Below are 21525 nucleotides of genomic sequence, written 5' to 3' on the forward strand. Positions count from 1 at the left end.
ATCAGAAAAAAAAAATTAGTATTAATGAAATATACAGTAATGCTATAATTATAATAAGAAAAATAATTATTTTTGCATAAATATAGAAGTAAAATTAATCATTTGCAGTTAAAAATACTTCATTCAGAAAGGAATTTATTCTGCAAATAAAAAGTTCATTATTAAAATATATTGTAACATATTCATGAATAAACATAAAATTTATATTTTAATTTTATTGATTCAGAAACTTATTATATTTGCAATCCTACATATTCTATGTTTATATATTATTGCCTATAATAAAATATCTATTTAAATATATGAGATTAATACAAATATGATATATATTGAAATATATAAAAAATTAATACAAATATAATACAAATAATAATACAAATATAATAAATATGTTTATATTATTATATATACTATAATAATCTTTTACATATAAAAAATTAGAATAAATCCAACATTATTAATGAAAAGAAGTGACAATAATTATACTTATTTGAAAATGAAGAGTAAACATAGAAAACTTTTAATAATAACAGATCTTGCATTTTTTCATTGTATGATAACAATTGTAATATATTATTGTATATTGTTACATCTAATGCTATCATTATCTTCTTTACATTCAATAATATTTATTGCGAATTTCATCCGAATATAAATATCACTATAACAATATAAGTATAATACACATATACTTGATATATTTGAAATGTATCAAAACTTTGTCCTTATAACATAAAAATTACCAATTTTTTTTACTCTTAGAAATTTTATTAATAGAAAATTCTTTTTACTCTTAAGCTAAAACAATCATTATCTTTTAGAATTTTATCTTTTATAATTATTAACAGATCAATTTGTCGTCCAAGATATAAAAATTATTGTGTTCATCTATATATATCTAACATCATACACTATATTGTATTTTATATTTGTTTTTCATAATTTTATTTTATTTTACCATTAAAAAAAGACAATATCAAATGAATTCGCAATCTTACTATTTCTATTATAATTTATCTCTAATATTTTATTGGATAATTGAAGAAACTGACCTGATCTTCTATAATATTTCCAAAATAGTTGATAAATAGATTGTATGTAATATAAATATAGTATTTTCGTGAAAGAAATGCGAAAAAACAATCTAAACAATAAAGATATCTAATATGATTGGTTTATATGCAAAAGACTATAAATATTAAAAGAATAAAAATTTCGCAACAAATCTTTTAAGTGTTACATTTGCAAAGTTTAAATATTTAACAGATGAAGATTGAAAAATTAAATAACTATATAAAAAAAAAAGAAAATGCTTATGTATATGTTAAAATTGGTTGTATATAAAAAAAATTACCGAAATTTTGTTATTTTGTAATAGAAGATATTTAGAATATTTTTCAATATTCTTAAAACATCTTAAAAATTCAGATGCGCAATAATTCTTAAATTATTTATCTTTTAAAAAATAAAACAAATTTGTTTCGAAATTTTAAAAAAATGCAAATATTTCCTATCTATATAAATAGTAACTTTTTAATAGTAACATCTAACATATAATATATATTCAAAGGAAATTTGGAAAATAATCTTAATAGATAGTAATATAAATTAACTTCTTTATATATCTTTATCTATGATGGTGATCTTTATATATTTAATAATATCGCTAATTATGAAAGTAATATTATAAAAAAAGTAATATCAAAAAAATTGAGATTTTCACTTGTTTTATGTAATATTGATCTATATATTTATATTGGGAAAAATTTTTTATCAAATAATTGTGAAGTAAGCAGTGACATAAATTATTATTTTCATACTTATTCAGACCAATTTCATCTTCATTTCAATAATAATATAAATCAATTGATTATAATTCTAAGATTTGTGTGAAAAAATATAATTACAAATTTTTATATTGTCATCAGCTAATAACTAAGTTAACTTTATATAAAATTATGATATATTTATAAATTTAATATTAATAATATAAATAATATATAACATAATTTCATTATAATAATGTATTTACTGAATTTATATTTAGATTAAGATAATTTATTTATTTCACAGATTTAATAAAAATTGATTCAATAAGATGGAAATAATTGAAATTTTTTTCAATATAAAAATAGAAATAAGGTCAATAATGTCAGAAGAATCAGATTAAAATTCAATCATAAATAATAATAATAATGTAATAAATAAAGAATTAAGAAAGAAAACATAAAATCAAAATATTGAAATAAAAATAAAAAGAAAAAAAAATAAAAAAAAAAATAAAAAAAAACAATACTAAAATTGCTTTTCAAAAAACACATATTAATTGAATTTAATTAAAAGATTAATTTTGAAAATTTTTAGAAATTGGAAGACTTCAAAAAACAAAATATTTTTTTATATAAATTGATTCATAAACAAAATAATTCATAAATGATTTGTATAACAAAAGAGGTTTAAAAGTTATAAAAGAGATAAAATTACACATAATTATAAATATTATTTTGGTATTGATTCAATTAATGTGTATGTATGTAAACAATTTTTTTTAAATATAAAAAATATTTTTTAAATATTTTTAAAATATCTGATAAATATTTAATCCATGCTTTTAAAGCAAAATTAATAAAAACAAATAATTAAAAAAAAATGATAGGAATCATTTCACAAAATCAAATGTAAGATAGATAAATGTACATTAATATAAATATACATAAATGTAAGATATTTAAAATTTTCCAGTATTTTAAAACTATTAAATCTCGATTTAAAAAATTTAAAAAACATATAACTTTTTTATCAAAAAATGTATAGAAAAAAAATGAAAGGACGCTTGTGCACACACACACACACACACACACGCACACACACACGCACATGAATGGACATATGGAAAAATATAATATAGAATTTAATTTATATTTTTATCTTTTAATTACATAAAAATATAAAAATATAATTTAAAAATAAAAATCCAAACAGCTAGTAATAAAAATAAAATAATTTACACCCAATAAAAGCTGAATAAGCAGAAAATGTTTAAAAAATAATGAAAAAGAAGATAAAAAAGAATCCAAGAAAATAAAAAATAAAAAAAAGAAATTCGCATTTTCGTTTAATTTGCAAAATTTATTATCATAGAACGTATTAAAAATATCACAACACAATTATATAATAATATGTAGTGGTGCTTATTTTGAACAAAATAACAGTAGTAAGTATTAAATAAACATTAACTAGCTCAAAATTATTCAATCAAAATAATATTGGGATTATCATAAATTTTATCCAACTATTTCTTTCTATCACTGAAGATTTCACAATAATAGAAATGAAAACACGCATTATTTATATCTATCAGAAGAATACTGTAGAATACTATAAAAAATGTAAATTTATTGTAAAAAAATCAAAAAATTATTTTTCAGTAAAAAAATTGAAACAAACAATAATAAGAATAGCAAAAAATAATAAGTTATTAAAAATTCAGTGGATAGCTCCAAATAAAATGTTTTATAAAAATTAATGGATCTGAAATCAAAATTTCATTATCTTAAATCTGAAAAGAAATTAAATGCAAATAAGAAACCAATAATATAAAAAAAATATAATCTAATGGATCTATTACATTATCTTACATTTTCCTGATAAATATTTTAAAGTCTTCAGAGATCAAGATTCGTATGCTACAGAAAAAATGGTTTATCAAAAATTTAGCAGATGATAGCAATGCATGTGGCAAAATTAGAAAATTAGAAAATTATACATAAATAAAAAATAAGAAAATTTGCTGAGAAAATTATAGACAACAATTTAATTATTAAAGATAAAGATTTAATTTTATTTGTTAAATTTATTTAACAAATATATAAGTTATAATTATTTTATGACTATATAGGAATCTACAACTTGAATACACAAAAAAAATTTAATATCAAAATTGTTAATAGAAGAAATATAATAGAATTAAAAAAAAAAGAAGAATATAATAAAAATGTATTCATTTCTAATTTGTAAAACGAGATAGATTTCACAAATACAGATTGCATAAATCAAAACTAGAGAATGTTGCAACAAAAATAAAGATAATTTTTCTTAATTAAAAGAATAAATCAAACAAGAAACATTATAAAGCGGAGTTTTAGTTTAGTTTTATTTTTAACAAATGAAAATGTAAATATATATTATATAATTTTTTAATATAAAAATTACATAATGCACAGAAATAATTTGTTTTATATCTTTAACTTATGAATATATCTATGAATGGCAGTTATTTGAAATCAATATTTCTACTTTTGATAGCAAAAAAAATCATTTGGATTTTGAAAAATTTGATAGAAAAAAAAATCAATGTGTCAAATATTTTATATGTACTAAAATTAAAATATAATCTCTTTATTTTAAAAGCAGTTCTCAATAAAAACCTGGAATTTAAAATTGAATATATAAGTTTTATAAATAAAATTGTATGTTTGCAAAAGAAAAACACACATAAATTTTTTATTATGATTTATAATATGCATATTTATATATATACATACATATATATAATATGTCAAATAACAGAAAAATAATATTATAAATTCATTATCATTATCATTAATTTAACTAACTTAAGCAGCATTAGTATTCATTGAACACATTAAAACTAGTATATCAAAATTACAATAAAGTAGCCTGAGAAATTTTTATTGAGATAAAAAATAGAAATGCTTTTTATAATACAAGTACAAGAGAAAAAATTTAATATATATTTTTTAAAATAAGATTCAAAAACAAAAAAAATTAAAGAAATTCATGCTAATATGTTCATGCAAATCATTAAGAATCAAGAATATTTTCTATTTTAGTTAGATCAAACTAGCCATTATTACATAGTCAATGAAATTAAACATTGAAATTAAACATAAAATGTGATTATAAGTGATAAAACAAGTGAAGAGATATTATATAATTTGTAATAATAATTTTTTTGATAATAGAATTCACATAATAAATAAAGTTTTTTATAAAAATTAGAGATACGAAAGAAGCCATTTTTCTTCTGCATAAATGAAAAAAAATTGATTCGCAAGCTACTAGTTCAACACTTTAATAATGAAATCTAATAGCCAAATTAGAAATAAGAAGAGAGAAGTTATAAATTATGAGATTATTAATGATATTTTTTTAATCCAATAATAAGATTTAATTCCATTAAGATTATGTTGATCATAGTTGTAAAAGAAAATATGGAAACTTTCAAACAATATTAGTGTTTTTTTGTTTTTTTTTTTAAATAATTTAAATGAAGAAATATATATGAACCTGATGATTTTAATGATAACATTAAAAAAAGTATGCAAATTACTTAAAAATAAATAGAGAATATAAAAATATATGAATTTTGAAGCAGAATTTAAGATTTAGAATGATAGATTTACAAAATTTTTGAATAATCTGCAATAATAAGCAACTAATGCAAATCTTTGCAAGTTTTAATTAATTTTTTACTAAAGCTTAAATTAAAAAAAAATAAAAAATTAATTCTGATTATATATATAGATGATTATTTAATAGTAACAAAAAATATAACTGATCATTTGATAAAAATTGCAAATTAAAATTGAATAAATCATCAATTATAGATTAAATAGATAGAATGGATCAAGAAAATTACAATACAATCCTATTACAAAAATACATATATTCAAAAGATAATAAATTTAAAATTAGAAAATAATTCAAAATTTGAAATTTTATATTGATTTCTGCACAAAAAAATTTCAATATGGAAGCATTGATTCATTTAATCAATCAGGCTACACAAATATTATATAAAAAAATTCATATATCTATCAATAACTATTAAACATTCTCTTATTCTTAATTGAGCTAGCATATATATAAACCAATAAAATTATATTAAAATGATATTTAAAGATTAAATATTTGAAAATTATAATTATTTATATTATGGTTTGCTGCTTAAGAAGATAACGATATTTATCTCAAAACTTTCAAATGATAATAAGATAACCAATCTCTTTCTTTTAACCAATGAAGAATATATAAAATAATTAATATATTATATATAATTAATATGTATATATATATATATATATATATATATATATATATTCATTATTATATTGTGTATTATTCATATATATTTTTAGAGTCAATTCTAGAGATTAAAATAAACATAAAATATACAAAAATGTCAGTTAAAATTTATTTATTAAATTATTAATAATTGAAATTTACGCTAAACGAAACAAAATGGAAAAAGTATAAGATTTTTTTTATTTGTCATTTTATATATTGTCATAATCTGTTTCTGCCTGTTTCTTATTTAAATTCTAACGCAAACTTAAAAATTATTTATACTTTAATAAATAATTAATCGACATATTTAGAGTTTGATTTTTAAATTCAATTCAATATACTTATGAATAGTTTGAAGTATCTATAAATAAAAAAAACTTAATTAATTCTCTAAAACAATTAATCACTAGGAATGTTCAATAAAGAGATATTGCAGAAATAGATAGATGCAGAAATATTAAATAAATGCATAGAACTAACAACTTGTCCAGAAATAATTTTATCTAAGAATAAAAAGATTTTCGTATCGACGGTAAATAGCAATATTATAATAGAATGTCTTGCTCTAATTTATTTTTAAGATTACTTAATATGCAATGAAAATACATATATATATATATATATATATATGTATATATTCTAATGTTTACTTAATGTGCAATGAAAATATATATATATTATATATTTTCAGACAAAAATGAGAACTTATAAATAAATTGATGCTTACAATTTTTAGAATAAAAAGAATATTATATTAATTACAGAGGATTATTAGCATTCTAATAATTGCTTCTTAAAAAGAATAGTGATCTATGTTTATATAATTATTTTACTTGTTAAAATAGAATAATATCATAGCCATCATTATTGTATATGAATGATATTATTCTATATATCTGATCGCTATATTTTATATGATAATTTAGTTAGAAAGATTTAAGAATAAATAGAAGGAAAAAAATTGTTTTATTTGCATTTCATATGACATTAATTAATAATAAATAGGCAAATAATTTATCGAGTTTATCAAATTTTATTAGTTTATTAAATAATATAATAAAAGTTTATTAAATAATATAATAAATATAATAATAATTGAATAATATAAATAATAAATACAGAAGGAATTAAATATTAAAATTTTTAATTCTATTAAAAATCATTTTAAGATTTCAGATATTTCATTTATTTATGTAAAGAAAATGTAATAATTTTTTTCTTTTAGAGATTTGATCTAAAAATTCTACACATTAACATTATTAGATTGAATTGAATAAAATTGATTTTTTTATTTTTATTTTGTTTTTAGCTAACTTTAATTAAAGTAAATAAGATAGAATAGAATCATGGTTGTTTTAAATTGACCAAGATAAATTAATGACAATCTTTGATAATGAATGTTCAAATTTCATTTTATAAAATATTACTTATAAAATATAATGTTTATTTAATATACTTATTTGCGAAATATTCAAATTTATAAACTTTAATATTAGAATAAATAATAACTTAGAAATTCTACTTTTCAAGTATTTCAAAACTAAAATAAATCAATATTTTTATAAGTATTTATTAATTTTAGAAGTTAACATACTATTTTCATTGAACTCTTATAATAATTTTAAAAATTTATATAAAATTATAAATAATAAACAAAATTTCTTTAAATTTTATTTTAATTTTATTTAATGCTAAATCAATGTTTTTCATGTATTTGATATTAAAGGAGACTGGTAAATATAAAAGGCGAAAGTAACATTATAAATAATTCAATTATAATCATATAATTATAAAAAATAATAATAAAATTTATTATAGTCATTATCATAAATTTTAGATATATGATGCAAATGGAAGATATATGATTACAATATGATATATGATTACAATGGAAGTATTCATATTCTATCAATATAGATATGCAATTAATATATATAGTGATCCAAATGATTTCAATAATCTAAAGTAAATTTTTTTTAGCAATTTAAAATTGTAATATAAATTTTCCTTATGCAAGGAAGTGCTATTTTTTCTTTTAATCTTTGATTTTTTTTTCTTTTTAAATGTGTGTAATTCTTTTTAATGATCATTATTTAAAACTTTAAGCATTTTATTAGTGAAAATTTGCAATCTAAGTTTTAAATGATTGGACACTTGAGATTGAAGATTGAAGATTATAACGTCAGTAATCGAAGTCAAAAGTAACAATCAACTCTGGCTGATACAATCTCTATGCGATTGTAATCACGCAACTTAAAAAAAAAAATTATAAAAACAAGATTATAAAATCTAATAGAAAAAAATAAATTTTGCATATCTTATATTTTGCATATTATATAGTTTTTGCAAGTCGAATAAAAAATGCATGGAATATAACGGCGAACACATGAAAAATGTATTAAACAATATGATTTATACATATTAAACCAAATAATTAAATAATATTATAATAATATATTAATATATTAAATATATAATATATATTTAAGAAATATGATTTATATTTATATTTTTTTTTGTTTATGTATATTTTTATGAATTTTTATTTCTTACTTCAATTTAATTTAATAATATATATTAATATATAATATATTAATATTTTAATTTAAACAAAGAAATAATAGCATAGTATTTCAAAGTTAAATTGTTTAATTCTTTACACTTATTAGAAGAAAAAGAATATAATATTAATATAAGAAAAAGATAATATCTTAAATCTAAGATTTAATAATTTATTAAAAATAAAAATAATTACATAATTTATTTTTAATAATTAATTTACATTTAATAATTAATTTTTGTTTCAAAATTATTATATTCAATAGAAATATAGAAAAGAGTCATTATTTTTTAATATTTATTATTATTATGTAATATAAATGTAAATATGGAAAATATAATAAAGTAGATATAATTATATTAAGAGCATTCCATTTTAAAGTTATTAATAATTCAAAATTATATATTAATGTTAATAGAACTAATATTATAATGGATTTCTCTTCGATTATATGTATTTATTTATATTATTTGTATTATGTTAGTTTATTAAATATATTAGTTTATTAAACATTTGATATGTAGAATTTTATCTTCTTTACTTTTATTATCAATTTATGATTTAGTATGTTGATAAACTTTTGTATTTTTTGCAACTTGTTTTTTATTATGATATGTTAACTAATCTTCATTATAATTTTTATCATAAAAACGGAAAATATCGAATATATTATTAATATATTTTATTATTATATTTATATATTATATAATGATGAAGTAATATAAGACAATCCTAAGAAAATTATTACATGTTTGTACAAAAATAATGATTCATTTTTATTTGCCAAAACTAACTTTTTAAATTTTTAACAGAATATTTTAAAACAATCTAAGTATTTTTATATCTATAATCTCTTTTAATTCAGAAAGATAGAATAAATAAGAAATATCTAGATTTTTAAAGGATTTTTAAATTGAAATCATTTTCTTTAAAATATATACATATTTGGAACAATAATTATAATAAACCATTTAACAAGATTATATTCGTTAAAAAAACTATCTTAACAGGAATCATCGTAAAAAAAACAATAGAATTTTTAACTTTAGATATAGTTTGATATCATATCTAATCAGTAAAGTTATTTAACATTTAAATAAAATGATTCAGTTATATAGAAATAAAAAGATTTCAGTTAAAATTCAGTAAGATCTAATCGTTTTTGATCTTTTTATTTTTAATTTCTTCCTTTTCTGTATTGGAAGGATGTTAATTTATACATGTTCCTATGATATTAAAATATAAACGTGTATGAATTATTAGAATATTAAAAAATAATATAGATATTTATTATAGATAATAATATGTAAATAATAATATAGATATTTATAACATTAAAAAAGATAGAGTTATTGAATTCCAGATTAATTCCAATTCCAATTAATTCCAATTAATAAATGAACATAACAGTATTATCAGAGAATAAGTTTATTAATATTATATTATATTATTATTCTTTTTTTTTCTTTATTTAACATTTTATTTAACAAGATATGTAACATGATCGGTTTCATTAATTAAAAGATGGATCTTAATTAATTATTATCTAATTAAATATATATCAAGATGATCAAAAAATTCATAAATAAAATTCTATATTTCTATAATAGTATTATATTTATAATCAAATATAGTTACGATTTTTTTTTAAGTAAATACAGGGATGAATGGATATAAATATTATATGTACATACAATTAATTTTGATTTAGATTAATTAAGGCCAAAGATTGTATCATAGTTTATTAAACTTAGATATTATATTAAATCATAATATATTATATAAAATCACATTATAAAATATTCTTTTACACATTATTTAAATATTTTTTTTTAATAACTTTTTAAATAACTATATTAATAACCTCGGGAACAAGATTTTATATAATTGTAATAGAACTTTGAAATAAATTTGTTTAATTATTTAATCAAATTCTACTTTTGGATAATCATATAGTAAAATTATTAATTATTTATTACAAATCGAGTAAATTGACAATTATCGTTTATTATAACATCAAAATCGAAATTAAAATATATGAATTGCTAATTAAAATTTAAGAAAAAATAGATATTTAAATAAATATTTAAAAAATCAATTATTATTTATATTTTATTATTTTCTAAATTTTCTAATCCAATTCAATTTCATTAGTATAATTAAAAAATATAAATAATAATTAAAAATGATTACAGAAAAAAATAAAAACATATTATAAATATTTGAAAACTTATACTATATATATATATATATATATATACTTAAACTATAATATATATAGTTTAAATATATATATAATATATATATTTATTAAACCTGAAAAAAATGGAATACATATAGTAGAATTTATTATATTTTTGCCATCAAGATTTGATATGTTACAGATTTAATGTAAGCTTTGATGCAAAATTTGGCACATTTTTGATCCAATCATTATTCAGAATTCAAAAATTTTTTTTGAATAAATCGCAAATTAAACAAATGCCAAAAATGAAATTTTTTGTAATATATTTTAAATTCATAAAATTCATAAAGAATAGCTAATGAACAAATTCATGTATTTCTGTTTTTATATTTTCAAAAAAAATGTAAGAAAAATGTTGCTATTCTTCAAAAAAATTGATTCTCTACAAAATGCTTTGTTATTTTTAATTTATTAAAAATGATATTGTAAAATATAAAAAAGTTATATATATAAGATATATTATATTATATAAGGTATGTTAAAAATATTAAAGTATATTAAAATACATTGAAGTTATAAATTGAAATATAAATTGAACATTTATTCATTTGTCCAAAATTTATAAAAAATACAATATCTTTTCTTTTTTCCAATTTATTAATATATATTTTATATATATTTGCTTATTGTTCAGAATTTGTATCACAAAATTTTGAAGAATATAAAGAATAAATTATTTAAAATCAAAAATATTATAATTGTATAAGATTCCATTTCTTTTTTAAAGTTGTCATATAAATCATTTATTGTAGAAAATAAAACTATAAGATAAAACTATAAATAAGTATTCCTATTAAAAAAATAAGTATTATTAATAAATAAATATTATTAAGAAAATAACTTTATTTATTTATATGTATACAATAAAAGTCACATTAATAATTTATTTTTTTAATTTTTATAAACTGAAAATCGCAAAAGAATTTCATGTAAATTAATGTATTTCGTACTCAATTTAATTATTTGTCAAAAGTATACATATGTAATAAAAATTATAACATTATGCTATAAATTAATTTATAATTAAATTATAATTAATTTATAATTAAAATATAATATTGTCATCTAATACAATTTAATGTTTGTAATTTATTTTTGTAATTCATTTTATATGTCATTATCATTATTAATTATTTTCTTTTATTTTATTTCTTTTAATTACAAATAGAATATTTCTGATGATTTTTAAATATATTATAGAGGACAAGATTTTTAATAACTTTTTTCTTTGCATATTATTTTTAGTTTTAGTTTTTGAAATATTTCCAAAAAAAGATAGCATAGAATTTCTTTTATACATATATATATACACTATAACTACGTAAACTACGAGCACTATTTATTTATTTTCTATAATACATCTTTCGTTTCTATAATACATTGCAGTGAAAGGCAAAACTCCGCCAAAGTGCTATCATTAAACAGGATCTCACGCCAAAAATGTACATATTGCACATGGACAGTTTTTAAATACGAATAGCCATATTACATTAAGATTAATTTTAATATAGTTTTACAAAGTTTTACAAATCAAATATGGCAGTAAAAAAAAAATAAAAAGTTTCTACTTTTCATACATTCAATTCTTGTTGCGTGAAACGAAACATATAATAAATCATTGACAAATTATTACATTGTGTAAATTTCTAATAAGAAGTAATTATTTAACTGTAAGTTTAATTTACAAAAAAAAACAAAAAAACTTATTAATAATTTATAATGATTTAAATTAAAATAGATGTTTTGAGATATTATATCCATTATAAAATTTAAATTTAAATACTTCTTAATAAATTTAAAAAATACTTCTCTTATTGAAATGCAATTGATCAGTTGTCTGCCTATATACGCGTATTTTGTTTAATCTAAAACATTTAAAAAGAAAATTTAAAATTTTAATATATATTATTATACATTATATTGAAATAATTATTTTTTATACATTTGAAAATAAATTTTGTTCAATTAGTTTATGATACTACATTATATGCTATAGTTGACGTAGCGTCCGTCTTTACGAATTACATCGAATGCCAGTTAGAACCATATTTAGGATTTATGCGCATGCAACCGCAAATATAATATATAAGAAACATTTTATGAATAACAGCAATTTTTTGTAAATATCACGAAAATTAATGCCATGCGACAATAATATACAAAAGAAAAAATTGTTCAAAATATTTTGATTTCTACAACATATTTAAAAATTATCAAAATCGATAAAGATATCCTTATTCCGAATAATTATCTATTGTTATAATTTTGGTTTCCTTTTGATTCGCAAAATGTCTAGTATTAGATTTGAGACATTTTAAATTTACCATAATCCATGAGAAAATAAATTTTTTTAATTATAATTAAAAAATTTAGTTATATGTCTAAGTTGCTTGTTGTAGTCATATATTTATTAATAGAGAATAAGTCATATGCTTATACATATGCAGCTGTAGACGTTAAAAGATAAGAAAACAACATAAAGAAAAATTCCTGGCATAATATAATAGTAACAATGTTTTTTTTTACAAATATTTCAAAAAGTAAATCCGAACAGGGAACTTATTATATACATAGAAAAAAGTTGTTATAAATATATTAACATCCTATATGTCGAATATATTTATCTACTTAGATATTCATATGGTTTTAAATAATATAAGGATAATATTCTTAATGCAAAAATAAAATCATTTATCAGGTGATACATCAGATGACATTAAAAAATTCCAAAGGTACGATAATTTTAACAGATCATGACCGTACTTTATAATAGAATCCCCTTCTTTCTTATAATAGAATCCTCAAAAATATATTAAAAAATTAAAAACATTCAAAAAAAGTTACTGGTTGTGAGCGAAATATTTCTAGTAAACTTGTTCATAGAAATTTTCACCAACTTATTTCCGCGATTGATCCGCGACCTATTTTTATTATTTATATTTCCGAGAACATACATATATTTACAATCATTTATTGATATCATATGTAATCAAAGTAAAAGACAAACTTTTAGGCACTTTTAGGCAAAGTTCTATATAAAATCAATTTCTAATTAATATGATATTAGAAAGAGGATGAAACAAAATATTTTATGTAAGAATAAGCTTATTCTCAAACATCTTTATGATGTAAGTTTCAAAGATAAAATAAAGCAGATATTGATAAATAAGGTATAATTTTTAATAAATAGGTATAATTTTTCTAATTTATGCAGACATAATGAAATAAAAAACATAAAAATCTCGAATCTCGACAATATTCTTCTTATAATTATAGATATATATAAGATAACTAATAATGCATATATAAAATAACTAATAATAAAATATATCGCTGTTCATTTTTCAATTATTCTTCGAATCTTCTTCTCATTGTCATCATGTCGACATGACGACATGATCATTATGCAAAGAATTGTTAATAATATCCCATAAACAAAAATTCTTTATTTTCTTTTTAATTAATATAATTGTATTGCGACTAAGTACAGAGAAATCGAATCTCTTATAATTTCATTCTCTAGATTATTTTTGAGAACAGCTTCATTTGCTGATAGATGTATTAAATATCTTTGTTTTTAACACATATATCATAAATAACATATATTTTAAAACATTGATTTAACAGTTATTCTTTTTATTCCACTTGACAGTTTATATTCGATAAGATGATTGCAAATTGAAACCTCATTCTGTTATTCCGATTGCTGAAACGATTTTATACTTTGTTGATTATGATCCATCAAGAGTTACTCACAATATTGTTTCCATCTTATTCATTTACGTACAGATTGTATATAATTATTCAAACGAATCATACGCTCAATAGTTCCGTTTCCAATGCTCGAGATAATGGCATCTTCTATATATATATATGTCAGGAATGTCAAGCTTGGGGACACCCAATTTCAACGTCTTTTCGAAAAGTAAGCTTTTACACTAAAATTGCAGCTTTCTTCAACAATTTTTCAAAAAGTATAAATTTTCGAAATTGCTGAATCAGGAGGAGATTTTTCTATGAATAATCATATTTTCTCATAAAATTCTTCAAATTCTACATGATGATTCAAATAATGTTATTGTTCGTCCAATAATATTGCAAGTTTACATAATTTATTCATTATTCATCTGCATTATTAACAAAGGATGAAAGTATCATAATTCATGAATTTCATATAAATGTAATTCTAATTGCTTTACGAAGTTCTTCTCTTTACAAAACAGTTTCGTAATCTCCGTAATCGATAATGTTATATGATTATATACATCATTACGCAAATATTCTTTTCATGAGAGAGTCATTCTGTGAAAACTCTCTCTATCTAAAATCATCCCGCGATCGTTCTCCATAAATTTCTTAACCGAATTACATTTATTTAATCAAAAACTTAAAGTTTAATATTAAATTAATATTTATGTCCATTAATATTAATTAAAAGTTAGATTTTGTAGTATCATTGCATCTTTTTTATCACACCATAAAATCACTTTTCTTTTTTTTTAAATATTTCTCGCATTTTACATTCGAATAAAGCACGAAGTTCAATTTCTCCTTCTAAATAGTTCTAAAAATATGTGTTTTGTCGGAATAAGTAATAAAGATGAATGATCAAGAAAATAAATTGGCAAAAATATTCATAAAACAAATGATAATTGTTCGGAATAGAAAAGTCTTTATTGATTTTGATTATTTTTTGATTTTGATATTGATATATTCTAGTGGACAAATTATAACTTTTTTTTTATATGTTACGCCGCTCTAGTTTAGTTTTCAAAATATTTGCAAAAAATAATTGCTATATTACATAGAATTTTTCTTATATATATGTCTTATTATATAAATATACATAATTGCATATTACTTATTGTTTCTATAAATAAGCGCAACAAATGGAATAATAAAATGTATCACAGATAAAACGATTAAAAATCTATTTCTATATGATTTTTAAGATATTAATGAAAAACTTTCAGTACTATATGAAAAGCGTATATAGATATTAATACATTGAATTATTAATACATTGAATATTATTTATCCAAATATTATTAATTGTACTTGCAATAATAGTCATCATCATTGAATATCAAATGAAATAGTCGATAACATAAATATTAGTTAATTGTATTGTATCAACATCACTTTAATTTTCAAGATATTTGCAAAAAAACATGCATAATATTTCATTATGTATGGAATTTTTTTTATTCACGGCTGCATATATATATTATTATCCTCTGTTAATTTAAACATATGGCAACAGATAATTAGAGACGAAATATAAAAATGAATTAAAAAATTTACTTCCTTATGGATCATTGGATGGTAGGATTAAAATATCTCAAATAAAATAAAATTTGGACATTTCAAATCTCTTTCTTCGGATCCTCAAAAAGAAAAATAAAATATAAAATAATTTTTGGACGATTCAAATTACAGTGAAATTATAATGATCAACATCATTTTTAGTTTATCTTATGGATAACGACTGTTTAGGCTATAACACTCATTGATAGCCTTGTGATATACGGTTGAGATTATAAAAACACTATAATTTTTCATACTTTTAGTTACTTTTAGTAACTTTATTTCTCTTTACAAATTATGATATATGTGATATAATGCTTGTGATTGTTACCGAATGTATATTATAATTTGTTAATTGTATTGTAAGAAAGTAATTGTATTTATATTTTGTCCTGTATGAATCTGCTTTCTATGTATAGTTGGTTTATTTAACGATATGATTTAATCTCTTTGTGATTTCTGTAAATTCTAATTTGTGTTACTTTCTGCTATTTTCTTTGAATTCTTTTCCCAAAACAGAAAAGATATTCTAAATATTTTTAAAATGTTTTACATCCTTTTGCGTATAAAGAAAAGGAAGATAAAAGTTAGTTTATTTGGCAAATAAACCAAACTTTATTGAAAATAAAAGTTTAATAAATGGATTATTAGTTTAATTGTTGGTAATTTAGTAATTTAATTATTTAATTTAATTTTTTATCCAATTTGTTATTGTCAGCAAAATTTTTCTAAAAATCCAAAATTTATAAGATTTTAAATTATAAGTTAATTAAAATTATTCATTATTTGTATCTCTAATGGATCCTCAAAAATAACGAAATTATCGGCTATATCGTAAATCTGATCTTGCATTCGTGGTATATATTTCAATATTATCATTATGACTTCATCTTTGTAATTGTCAAGTTATCTAAAGATTATTTATTTTATTTTTACATTCTACCGCGGTAGTTTTTTAACTCTTTATTATTTATTATAATCTCTTTATTATACATTTTGATGCTGCCTGTTATAATTTATTTATAAAATAATAGATAATTTGATATATATATAAATAAATGATAGTCACAAATATGAAAAAAAATTTTATGTAATAATAGCAATCTTTTTTCAAATATCTCCAAAATTAAACAGTAATATGCAAAGAAAAAAATCGTTCAAAATCTTATCTTCTAGATTATGAACTTAAAATATATTTAAAAATTATTAAAACTTTCTATTTCAAATAATTATTAATAATTCTAATAATATTTTATTCGATAATCAATACTTACGTCACAAATCTATATCGTTTTATTTTCTCGACTTATGATATATGATATCTCGTATTGCTTGCATAACAAAAATTGTCTGCATCAAATAGTATTTGCCAAACAGCACATGAATATATATTATTTGACTTAGTCAGAAAATAGATATAAAAGTAGAATAATCATGTAATATATTTTTTTAAAATATATATTTTCTAATTTCCTACAGTGTATTTTTTTAAAGTTCCAAATTTTTGAGACTATGAAATAATTAGTTATTTAAAATTTTTTTTAACATTATGCGAGACAACAACCAAAAAAGGGGATTAATGATTAATGAAATTCCTTGAATTTTTTAAATAATAATATTGATTAATTAATATTAATTTATATAAGTTATTATAATAAATATATTATAAATTACAATAAATAATGAATCAAATTCCATATAGTCACGAATAGCATGATATTTAAAGAAAAGAGAGGAGAAGTGAATATTCAAATATAAAATTTTTTAATTAAAATTTTTAATTAAAAATTTTTTTTTTAATTAAAATTAATTAAAGTTTCACGAATTCATTGATTTCCAAGATGTTAATAAAAAATATTTAATATTACATATTGAAAACTTGTATATAGATGTTACTAATTCATTGAATATTATCTATCCAATATAAATATATTAACGCAATTGTATTCACTATAATAATTGATATTATTAAATGTCAAATTAAGACAACCTTTACGGAAGTCGCTTTTAAATTCTATTCTAACATAGATCGTTTTTGTTTCTCTATTTAAAATATGCTAAAGTAACAATAATAGTCATATGTGTACAACAAATATTTTTACTTACATATTAGTTTTTTTATTCTTTTAATATTCTTTTAAAAATAAAAATATCAATTCATAGTTTAGTTTAATATCAATTCATAGTTCTAGGAGTGGATAGTATTAAATTCAAATTTACATAAGCGATGACATTTAATAAATCAATTATTTTTAACTTCTTCAGAATCAATGTAAAAAACTTTGCAAAAAATATAAAGAGTGCGGAAATAAGGTAGCAAAAATGTTTATAAAACGATATTATTAAAGATGCTTATGATCTAAATCTCTTTTCAAATAAACCTAATTTTTTTTTCCTTGATATATTTTCGAGATTTCATTATATTGTGAGCAGAAAAAAAAAAGACGTCATAATTTGCTGATATGTTATTATGTAAAACTTTTAGATTTTTCCTGATTATACCTGGTATATTTTACACAAGTGATCAGATTTTTTTTAATAGATTGTAGGTAGAACATTCTATAGATATTCATTATTACATCATTAGTATTCACTTATCTCGATTTCACAGAATCTACGAAATGGCTATTAGATTTGAGATATTTTAATCTATTATAATTCCAAAGGAAATAGGTTTTTGATCTACTCGTTATATATATATATATATATATATATATTCAAGATGTTAATAACATAATAATATAATACATATATATTATATATTCTACAACATGTTTATAAAAACAATAAACAATCATACTGTATCGATGCATATATTGCCAAGATATATACATATAAATAGAATTCAATGTATTATTTATTAATTTATTAATATCTCTGAAATTAATAAAAATTTTGAATTTTTATATTTTTTTTTTCACTTCTCAAAATTTCAACTAATTTAATTAAGAGTTATATAATAAGTTATATAATATAATAATATTCTAATAATATTTTATGCAAAAATCAATTTATATATCATAAATCCACAATGTATTACTATAATTTTATTCATTCGATAATATAATTTGCATAACAAAAATCATTTCTCTGCAGCAATGATTACCAAACGTATATAAACATATATAAATATATTCATTTGGCTTTTATTGATATTTTAATAATTATTTCATTGCATTAACTGTCATTTACGAACAAAAATCATTGAAATAAATCTCAAACTTCTATATCAATATGGCAGTTAAGTTTGATTTTTAAGTCTGATTGATTTACAATCTACTTCTATATTTAGGTTATATCTTTCGTGATCCAAACTTTACCATATCGACTTAAATTTCACACTGATTTCAGTGTTTCTTGCTCATAAATAACAATATGCAATGAAATAATTATTAAATTATTAATAAAAGTCTAGTTAAGCAATATATGATTATTCTTATATGCTGCAAACAATTATTTTAAATAATATTGTTAGGCAAAAAATATTATCGAAAGAATAAAATTGTGACAATACGTCTGTGACAATACAGACTGTGAACGAAAAAAGATTGTTCAATAAAATTATTGAAACTATTTTTTTATAATTTTTTAAATAAATATTTGCAAAAAATTTTTTGATATCATATCTTAATAACTTTTTAAATAAATAAATATTTTCAAAAAAAAATATTAGAATAATATTATATAATGTATATATAATCATGATTTTGAAAGAAGATTTAAATATTTTTTTATTTAATATTCGATTCAATTAAAAAATAAAAAATATTTTCAGAAATTCTTTTATAATTAATAATATTTATTATAACACTTACTATTTAATAATCATGTTTCTCTATTTTGATTTGAATGGCAATCTAAAGAAAAAATCAAGATTTTAATGGCACATATTATTTGATACATTTAATATTTTTAAAAAAACATTTATTAAAAATAATTTGAATGAAAATTGAAACGAATTATTATTAATATATAAAATATAATAATATAGAAAAATTTTATTAATACATTTATATATAATATAATTAAACAATTTAAGTATAATAATATAAAAAATATAATATAAAAATAAATTTATCATTTTTTTCAGCTTCTGATTCTTAGATAGTTAATTTACTTTCAGCTATACATACAAATATGTCATTATTATTAGAATCTATATAAAAAAATAGAGAATTTTAAATATCTTTTTATTTTATTTCTATTATAAATATAAATATATATATACATATACATATATTATAATAATAAATATATAATAATAAATATCTTAATAATATAAATATATATAATATGTATGTGATATTCATTATTGTTGAAGTTTTCATAACTGAAATATCATTCCAAATTTCATACACTGTCAAGAATAATTTAAAAAAATTATAAAATTATATAAATAATAAAATTAAAAATTATAATAATAATTTTAATTTTATTATTATATATAATTATAATAATAATTTTAAGTTCTCTAAATATTTTTCTCAAAAATGGCATCTTCTAATAACATCATTTTATCATCATATTTAACAAAGAAAGAGCATCCAGTCATAATAGGAAAAGATTTTTTTATAAGAAAACTTTCACAGGAATAAATTTTATGACTATTTAATGATTGCAAATAAATAATTAAAGATTAATTTGGACTATAGTTCCAAAAGCATATATTTTTGATTAATGTGAAATTTAAAAGAATTGGAAGAAAGGAGACAATTGAATTTATGAATTGAATTTATTCTTTTTCTATTTCTCTAATTTCATACGAATTGAAAATCTATATTTTTTAAAAAATATTTCTTTTAAGTACGATTAAAAAAAAAAAAATAAAAGAAAAATAAAAGAAAAAATATAATTTTTAATTTATTATTATTATAATATAATTAATATATTATATTTTTTTTTTAATTCCTTAATTTAAACAGAAAAATTAATAAATAAAAGCTTTTAATTTTTATTTTTTTAAAAATAATTAATAAAAAAAAAATTAATCTTAAACAATATAAAAATTAAAAATTAATTAATTTTCCTTTAAAAACATAAATTATTTATTATATAAATAACTATTATATATACTATATATAAGTTATTTATTATATATTATATATAATAATTAATATTAAGTTAATATTAAGTTAAAAACAGTGATTATTGTTAAAAAATTCAAGAAATTTCACTAAGTTGGATCTCTTTTTCTTACTGCTGTCAAATTGTCAAATTTAGATATTGATTGTTTTATAAATTATTATTATTTAAGACATATGTCATTTATTTAATTTGCTATAGTATTTGTAATTCTCGCCAGAATTGAATAAATGTTCAGAAT

Source organism: Apis laboriosa, unplaced genomic scaffold (assembly GCF_014066325.1).
Source record: "Apis laboriosa isolate Shangri-la unplaced genomic scaffold, ASM1406632v1 scaffold122_cov146, whole genome shotgun sequence".
In the NCBI taxonomy this organism is placed as follows: Eukaryota; Metazoa; Arthropoda; class Insecta; order Hymenoptera; family Apidae; genus Apis; species Apis laboriosa.